The sequence below is a fragment of the Bos grunniens genome, chromosome 24, assembly GCF_055505025.1.
Source record: "Bos grunniens cultivar Pamir isolate PY7600 chromosome 24, Bosgru_T2T1.0, whole genome shotgun sequence".
In the NCBI taxonomy this organism is placed as follows: Eukaryota; Metazoa; Chordata; class Mammalia; order Artiodactyla; family Bovidae; genus Bos; species Bos grunniens.
In genome coordinates, this window is record NC_141188.1 from 29,649,882 (window position 1) to 29,658,778 (window position 8,897).

Below are 8,897 nucleotides of genomic sequence, written 5' to 3' on the forward strand. Positions count from 1 at the left end.
AAACAATTAAGTACATTTCCCTAACAACAAAAAAGATACAAAACTTTTAATATGCTAATATGCATTGGTGACTCTCAAAGAAATATATATGGTAATCAGGGTTTCCTGTAAAGTTTGACTGCAGAATTGAAAAAAAGTATCTTTTTTCAGGAATTCTTTTCATAAGAATTGTACTCCTGGAAAAAGTCTCTGAGGGAGAATGGAAAAATATAAATAAATATTTTAAATCATATAGATCTGTTTTCTGTAAAAGTGTTTCAGTAATGGATTAGAAAAGAAAATAACTATAAATGACTTAATTTCAGAGATGCTAAGTGACAATTTTAGGCAATTTATTCTGGAGGAAATAAAAAACTTTAAGATGAAGAATTCAAAAAAATTTTTTTTAAGTTTAAAGTTTAAAATACGAGTAGGAAAAGCATTTCTCTTAGTCTTGATGAGTGCAACTTTGAACATCTGTCTACTTGAACTTATTTAAGATTCCAGGGCACATTTTACAATTCTGAGCACTGTTACCCACTCTGAATAATTGATTCCCTCCCACCTAACTCCCTGTAGAATGTCAGTTGAAAGAGATATTTCCACCTTCTGTTGTAAACCATTACAGTTATTGTTCCTATTAGGCAATTGATCCATTAACTTTCAAAAGTGATGCATTTCAATACTGGATAAAATATTTGCTTTTATATAATCTCATTAAGATATCTCTGGAGGCTTCTGAATGATATAATCTACATGAATACTGATTTAGTAATTGCAAGTACTACTAAGGCTTAGCTGGGAAAACAATAGACAACACATCATTATAATTACAAACATGTTCATAATCCTTTAGCATTTACAAAGTGCCTTCTCAAATCTGATCCTCAATCTTTGTGAAATAGGAGAGGTATCAGTGTCCTCAATTTGTGGAGGAGAAATGTAAATTCCAGAAAATAAGGAAATTACCAGCATTCATACAAAGAGAAGTTAGTAAAACTTGGATTTTTTATTCTACATTTCTTACACAATGCGGCTTCATGATTACCCAAAGTATTAACATAAAATGGATAATAATCTTTCACATAGTTTATTTCTTTGTGTGCTTATTTTTAAATAAACAGATTGGGCTGAGTAGATGATTTTCAAATTTGCTGTCTAAAGTGGTGCGGTCCAGCACTTCTAACAGAGTTTGTATCTTTCTTTAAGTAAAATACATGTTTCTTCCCTGAATTCATATACCTGAATCCCTACTATAAAGTGAAGGAAGGAAGGAAAGAAGAAAATGAGGGAGGAAAGGAAGGAGGAAGGAAAGAAGGGTCATGCAGAGAACTATCCTTGTCTATAATGGGAAATGCATCACCTCTGTTGCCATTTCTTATTTCTTCTTCCCAGCCTGCCACCTTATCCTTCAAATCCCAGTATGGACCGTGGAACCCTCCCTCACATGAGTTTCATTCCTCGCTATGTGAACTTAGTTTATTAATTTTCAATTTTTATTTTATATTGGAGTATAGTTGATTTCCCTGGAGGAGGGCATGGCAATCCACGCCAGGATTCCCCATGCACAGAGGAGCCTGGCAGGCCACAGTCCATGGGGTCACAAAGAAGTCGGACATGGCTGAGCGACTAAGCACACAATTGATTTACCAGTTTGTGTTAGTTTCAGATATATGGTAAAGTGAATCAGTGATATATATACATATATCAACTATTTTTCAGATTCTTTCCCCACATAGGTTATTATAAAATATAGAGAAATTAGCCTTATAGCGCAGAATTTAGAGAAATCAATTTTACTATTCTTTGTCATGCTCATTGTCTTTGCATATGTGCAAAGAAGGCATTCTTGTGCCAAAGATATTTGTAGCTATTACTGAAATAGACTACACTTCAGGGAATTTAAAGGAAAGGGCACTTAATTAAGGCTTTGGGAATATACAAGCCATAATTCTTGAACTTGCTCTTGGTAAGCGGCTTGATTTTGTTGCCGTGGTAGACCATATGATATTTCCTCATTAAGTGTATTTTCCACAAGACACTTGGTTACCTTTTAGCAGATAATGAGCGTGGCAAGCAACACCTTCAGTTTTCATGGCCTAGATTAAGCATACTATGTTTTTATCGTGAATATCAATATAAAATGAAAATATCTAGTTGTGTCCAACAGGACAGGTAGTTATTCATAAATAAATAGATTCAAAAACAGAAAGTAGTCAGAGAAACAGTAAATAAGGGCCTTGCTTCTATTTCAAATGTTGATTTCTTGACATCACACTGTTTCTTCCTTATACTGAGTGTGCTTTCACTAAAGCATTTGTTTTGTTCAAACGTTGGTACCTAACTACCAGATGTGCACTTGCATCTTCCCACGTGGAGATGTAATAAACCTTAGACGAGTCACTGAAGCTCTACCTGCTTTGGTTCCCTTATTTCTTAGACTGTGATAATAGAAGTAATGCCTACACTAGAAAGGCTTAAGAAAGGTTTAGAAAGGTATGAAGAAGCAAACGAGTAAATGCATGCAAAGTGCCATGGTGATTAGTATATGTGTTCAGGCTTACCAGGTGGCACAGTTGGTAAGGAATCAGCCTGCCAGTGCAGGAGATACAAGAGACACAGTTTCATACCTGGGTCAGGAAGATACCCTGAAGAAGGAAATTGCGACTCACTCCAGTATCCAATTAATAAATGTTAAGTTTTCATTAATATAGGCCCAGCTTAGCTTAGTACATTAATGGAAGTACTACCAAGGGAGGCTTAAGAAACAAATATTAAGATCCCATAATTGTCAGTGAGTCTTGGGTTCCCATTTCCTTAAAGCACATCTTCTTACAGTGTATATATTTTTCATCAAGAAAAGAAACATTAGGGAATTCCCTAGTGATCCAGTGGTTAGGACTCTGTGCTTTCACTGCCAAGGGCCCTGATTCAGTCCCTGGTAGGGGAACTAAGATCCTGCAAGCCTCACAGTGTGGCCAAGAAAAGAAACAAGAAAAGAGACAATATCAGCCTAAATGGGGAAATATTTCTGAAATATATTGTAGTCTTATTCCTCAGACCATTTCATATAAACAGTAAAGAAAAGAGGTGCTTAGTGAACCTTAGTGAGTCAGGGGGAAGTAAGGGAAAGGAGTAGTTACAGAGTTTGAGATGGACATGTACACACTGCTACATTTAAAATGGATAACCAATTAGAACCTACTGTACAGCACAGGGGGCTTCCTAGTGGCTCAGCAGTAAAGAATCTGCCTGCATTGCAGGAGCCTCAGGAGATGCGGGTTTGATCACTGGATCAGGTAGATCTCCTGGAGAAGGGAATGACAACCCGCTCCAGTATTCTTGCCTGGAGAATCCCATGGACAGAGAAGGCTGCTGGGCTACAGTCCATAGGGTCACACAGAGTCAGACACAACTAATGTGACTTAGTATGCATGCATGCACATATAGCACAGGGGACTCTTCTCAGTGTCTTATGGCAAACTGGATGGGAGTGGAGTTTGGGGGAGAATGGATACCTGTATTATGTATGGCTGAATCCCTTCACTATTCACCTGAAAATATCACCACATTGTTAATCAGCTAAAAATATAAAATATAAAATAATATAATATAAAATATAAAATAAAATAAAGCGTTTTTTTTAATAGTTAAGAATAAAAAGACAGTGGCAAAAAGAAGAAAAGAGGTGTGTAGAAAAGTCTAACTCAACGTATCAAAATATGTATTGATCAAAGAACTTACAAAGAATAACAGTGATCAGAAAGTATAACAAGTTATCCAATTGGGAAGCAGAGAAAGCTTTAGCAACATGGAAACTGGTGCACAAAATCCAGGGTTGGCTGCCTGGTCCAGGGGAAATTTAGGGAAAACTTTATAAAGAAAGTAAAATTTAAGGTAGGACCTACAAATGTATAGTAAAGAACTAGACAAAGAGTACAGTGGGAGTGAAACCTACAGGTAGATGTGAGAGTGATATTTCAGGCAGAAAATAATATATGTGAAGACTTGGAGGTAAGATTGTATGGAATTTGGGGAGAACTCAGTGAATTTCAATCTTATTGAAATGGAGAGATGTATATGGAGTGATATTGTTGAAGTGAGTTGAAGTTGGAATGAGAGCTAAACTGGGAAAAAATAAATGGGCTCCAACAAAGGACGTACATTAACAGTTTGGACAATATCCTAAGGGCAATGATCTAATTTGTATTTTCTAAAGAGGGAAGACTGAAAACAGGGAACAGACAGGAATGAATTACAAAAAGATCAGGTAAGAGCTGGAAGCGATAATCCAGAAAAGGGATGAGGATGGGATGAAAGAGCAATGGATAGTGATGCTAGGAATGAAGGGAAATAAATTTGATTGTATTTGGAAGTATGGAAGGCTAGAAGGTTGTGATCATCTCTGTGATTCTGTCTATATGATATCAGGAGTAGAGAAGACCCTCCCACAATCCCTTGCACTCTTCCTTTCCAGCCCTGACCTGGCAGGATGGCTCCCACAGCTAGAAGTGGTGACAAGAATGGTCAGTCTGCCATCAATGAAGTGTTGACCAGAGAATACACTATCAACATTCACAAATCATTGAGTGGGCTTCAAGAAGTGTGCTCCTCAGGCACTCAAAGAAATCTGGAAATTTGCCATGAAAGAGATTGGAACCCCAGATCTAAGCATTGACCCCAGGCTCCACAAAGCTGTCTGGGCTAAAGGAATAAGGAATGTCCCATACCATATCCATGCAAGGTTGTCTGAAGATGAAGATGAAGAATTACCAAACAAGCTCTATTCATTGGTTACCTACTCATCACCATTTTTCAAAATCTACAGTTAATGTAAATTAGAACTAACTGCTGATTGTCCAATAAAGTTATAAGAACCAAAAAAGGAGAAAAAAAAAAAAAAAGAAGCAAAGATCTAAGGCATAAGCTTCAATATGGTGTTATGGGAGTAAAGGGCTGAACTGGAATGGGGCAAATACTGAGTATAGATGAAAATGTCAAGAAATTGAGGATCAGGATATGGGTAAAACAGAAGTCACTCCAAATAGCAGAAGAGATCAGTGAGAAATGAAAGATTGTCAGTTAAGTGCTATTTGTTTTTTGTTTTGTTTTTTCAAATTAATGCAGAAAGAGTTAAACATCAGTGGCTAAAACAAAGAAAAAGGAAAGGTTATATAGTTTTATACCATGAGCCTCAAAAGCATGTAGAATTCTAAACATTCTTAGAGGTTGTGGTATGAATATGAGAGAGTATGAAGCAAGGAGGACACCTAGTGTATCTTTCCAATTCTGGGGAAAGGAAGAAATAAAACCACGAGGCTACTTCACATGGGGCTTCCCAGGTGGCTCAGTGATAAGAGTCTGCCTGCCAATGTGGGAGATCCCTGGGTTCCATCGCTGGGTCAGGAAGATGCCTGGAGAAGGGAATAACAATCCACTCCAATATTCTTACCTGGAAAATCCCATGGACAGAGGAACCCGGTAGTCTACAGTGCAGGGGATCACAGAGTCAGTCGCAACTGAATATGCATGCAATTTACATGCAGAGGTTGAAAATTAGCTCTCATGTGCTCATAGTTTGTTCAGAGCACCCATTTCCCCATAACACCCCAGCCAATGTAGACAAGCTCATTCTTACAACTCTTTTTATCCATTACTTTGGAGATGAAGGGAATAAAAGAACTGAAGGGAAGTTTGTTGCAAATGGGTCTCCAGATAGTTTAGTGGGAAGGTAGAGAGGATCAACTCCTTGCCTTACTGTTTGCTAGCTTTCAATTTCAGATATTCTTGAACCTTGTATTAAACATTGCTGCTGCTAAGTCACTTCAGTTGTGTCCGACTCTGTGCGACCCCATAGAGGGCAGCCCACCAGGCTCCCCCATCCCTGGGATTCTCCAGGCAAGAACACTGGAGTGGCTTGCCATTACCTTCTCCAATGCATGAAAGTGAAAAGTGAAAGTGAAGTCGCTCAGTGGTATCTGACTCTTCGTGACCCCATGGACTGCAGCCTACCAGGCTCCTCCATCCATGGGATTTTCCAGGCAAGAGTACTGAAGTGCAGTACCATTGCCTTCTCCATGTGTTAAACATTAACCTTAGTCAGACACTGTATAACCCAAGGTTAATTCTGCTGCATGACTCCTGGCATCTCGTTCTACTTCTAGTATTGTACTTTGTTGTTCTGTTCAGTCGCTAAGTCATGTCCGACTCTTTGTGACTCCATGAACTGCAGCACACCAGGCTCCCCTGTCCTTCACTATCTCTGAGTTTGCTCAAATTCATGTCCATTGAGGCGGTGATGATATCTAACCATCTCATCCTCTGCCCTTTTTACTCCCCCTCCAGAGGCCCCTCGTCCTGTGCCTCTGTGTAACTGATTTCATCATTTCATGCAACAGTCCTCTAACTTCCTTACTTCTTGTTTTGAGTTCAGGGTAGATTCTGTATATAAGAAAGACTTTGTATAGAGTTTTATGACTTTATTTTAAATCTAACTTTCTGAAGTTCAGTTCAGTTCAGTTCAGTCGCTCAGTTGTGTCCAACTCTTTGCCACCCCGTGAATCGCAGCACGCCAGGCCTCCCTGTCCATCATCAACTCCTGGAGTTCACTCAGACTCACATCCATCGAGTCAGTGATGCCATCCGGCCATCTCATCCTCTGTCGTCCCCTTCTCCTGCCCCTAATCCCTTCGAGCATCAGAGTCTTTTCCAATGAGTCAACTCTTCGCATGAGGTGGCCAAAGTATTGCAGTTTCAGCTTTAGCATCATTCCTTCCAAAGAAATCCCAGGGCTGATCTCCTTCAGAATGGACTGGTTGGATCTCCTTGCAGTCCAAGAGACTCTCAAGAGTCTTCTCCAACACCACAGTTCAAAAGCATCAATTCTTTAGTGCTCAGCTTTCTTCACAGTCCAACTCTCACATCCATACATGACCACAGGAAAAACCATAGCCTTGACTAGACGGACCTTTGTTGGCAAAGTAATGTCTCTGCTTTTGAATATGCTATCTAGGTTGGACATAACTTTCCTTCCAAAATCCCTTGTCAGGTACTTAGGTTCAGTTAGCAAATTTTATTCAACTTTTAAATCTAAGAAAACAATAATCTTTAAAGGGCCTTTGAATACTACTTTAAATATTTTAAATAGAATTTATAAATAAGATATAATTTAGATTCATTTTAAACATTTCAATTTTCTGAGAAAAAAATCTCAAGTACTAGAGATTTTTATAAATCCCAGAAACTAATTTATAAATATGATAGAATTTATATAAATGTTCATAACATACTGTACATAAACAGCAAGATTTCAACTTACATCAGCATTCCAAATCAATTACTCAATAACATTTTAAATTGGATTTACGAAGCTGTCACTCAATGATGCCAAATTCTATTAAATTTCACATATACAGAAAGAAATGTATAGATTCTATCCAAAGATAAAAATATCTTCATTTGCTTTTCTCAAAATCTCTCTTTACTTTATTCTAATTGCCCCTAGAGCTGAAGGATGCATAAACACACTAAGAAATATATGTGATGGAAGCAACATATGGCCAGAAATTTTGGCTGGTCATGATCTCTGGACTTCAGAAATCCTGTTCAATTCTCACCACTTGAAACGAAGTCAAATATTATCTCAAGTATTTTTGAGTTTTGTCTATTATTATTTTTCCTGAGTGAGCTCTTGACAGCAACCCTGATCAGACAGAGTAGACACTATCTGGAGCTGCTATGACCATACAGTCCTGACTCCTTGTTACATGCATATAATCACCTGACCCTTTTCTGTACTCATGGAAGTCTGTAGCTTCCACCATGAGTGATAATTAAGATTGGATCTTGCACTTATGTGAGGTATAGGCAAACCTTTTCAACAAATACTAAAGATATGTGTGCTTAATAAGAATAATACAAATAAAATATCTTTCTGGCTACTGCTAAAGAGTGTTGAGCTCAATGGAATCCTGACCTTGTTCCATTTTTCTTATTTTCAGAACAGTACAACTCAGGAATATTAACATTTAACTCACTCATTTCCATAGCCAAAACTATGTATGGTCAGTAAGTTGCTAACTTACAGATAGTTTTTTTTTTTTTTTTTTTTCCATCCAGACCTCTTTTCTTAGACCCTGGCCCTCTAATGAACTAAATAGTCAATATTTCCACTTGGATGTCTTTTAGTACCTCAAATAAAATTTATCCCAAACGGAACTCATTACCCTTATCTTTATCTTGCCTCTTCTAGGGTTCCCAATTCAATAAATGTGATTACTATTCCCCAAATTGCTCAAGACATAAACCTAATAGCAATGCATGACAGATCCTTTCCCTCAACTTACATATAATCGATCACTTGTCAATACTACTCCTTAAGCATGTTTAAAGCTTCAGTTTTCTCTCTATTCCTATTTAAAGTGATATCTCAGCCTCAACTCTTGCTTCCTTCAAATTACACCTCTCACAGTATTAAATACTCTTTTTAAAAGGTGAAGTTGATTAAAATAGCCCCAAGCTGGATTGCAAAAATTTTCCCCTGCCACTGAAAGTTAGAATCTACTTTTCTATCCTTTGAATTTGAGTTGGTTATATTGTTTACTCTGGCCAATGGAAGGTCTTACACTTTGGAGCCTGCTTCTCATAGGTCTTGCAGGACTTCCAGCATCATGCGAGAAAGCTCAGTTTAGTCTTCCGGGCTTAGGTTTTCCCTGGTGACTTTGACAGTAAGGAATCCACCTGCTTTGCAGGGTCCAGAGTTTGATCTCTGGGTCAGGGAGATACCCTGGAGAAGGGAATGGCTACCCACTCCAGTATTCTGGCCTGGAGAATTCCCTGGACAGAGGAGCCTGATGGGTTACAGTCCATTGGGTGGCAGAGAGTCGGACATGACTGAGTGACTATCACACACACAGTCT

General features: G+C 38.2%; 1 pseudogene; it reads left to right on the forward strand.

The window, feature by feature from the left end:
* The first annotated feature begins 4,338 nt into the window (after positions 1 to 4,338).
* LOC147345989 (large ribosomal subunit protein eL31 pseudogene) lies at positions 4,339 to 4,816 on the forward strand (annotated as a pseudogene).
* The last annotated feature ends 4,081 nt before the right edge of the window (positions 4,817 to 8,897 follow it).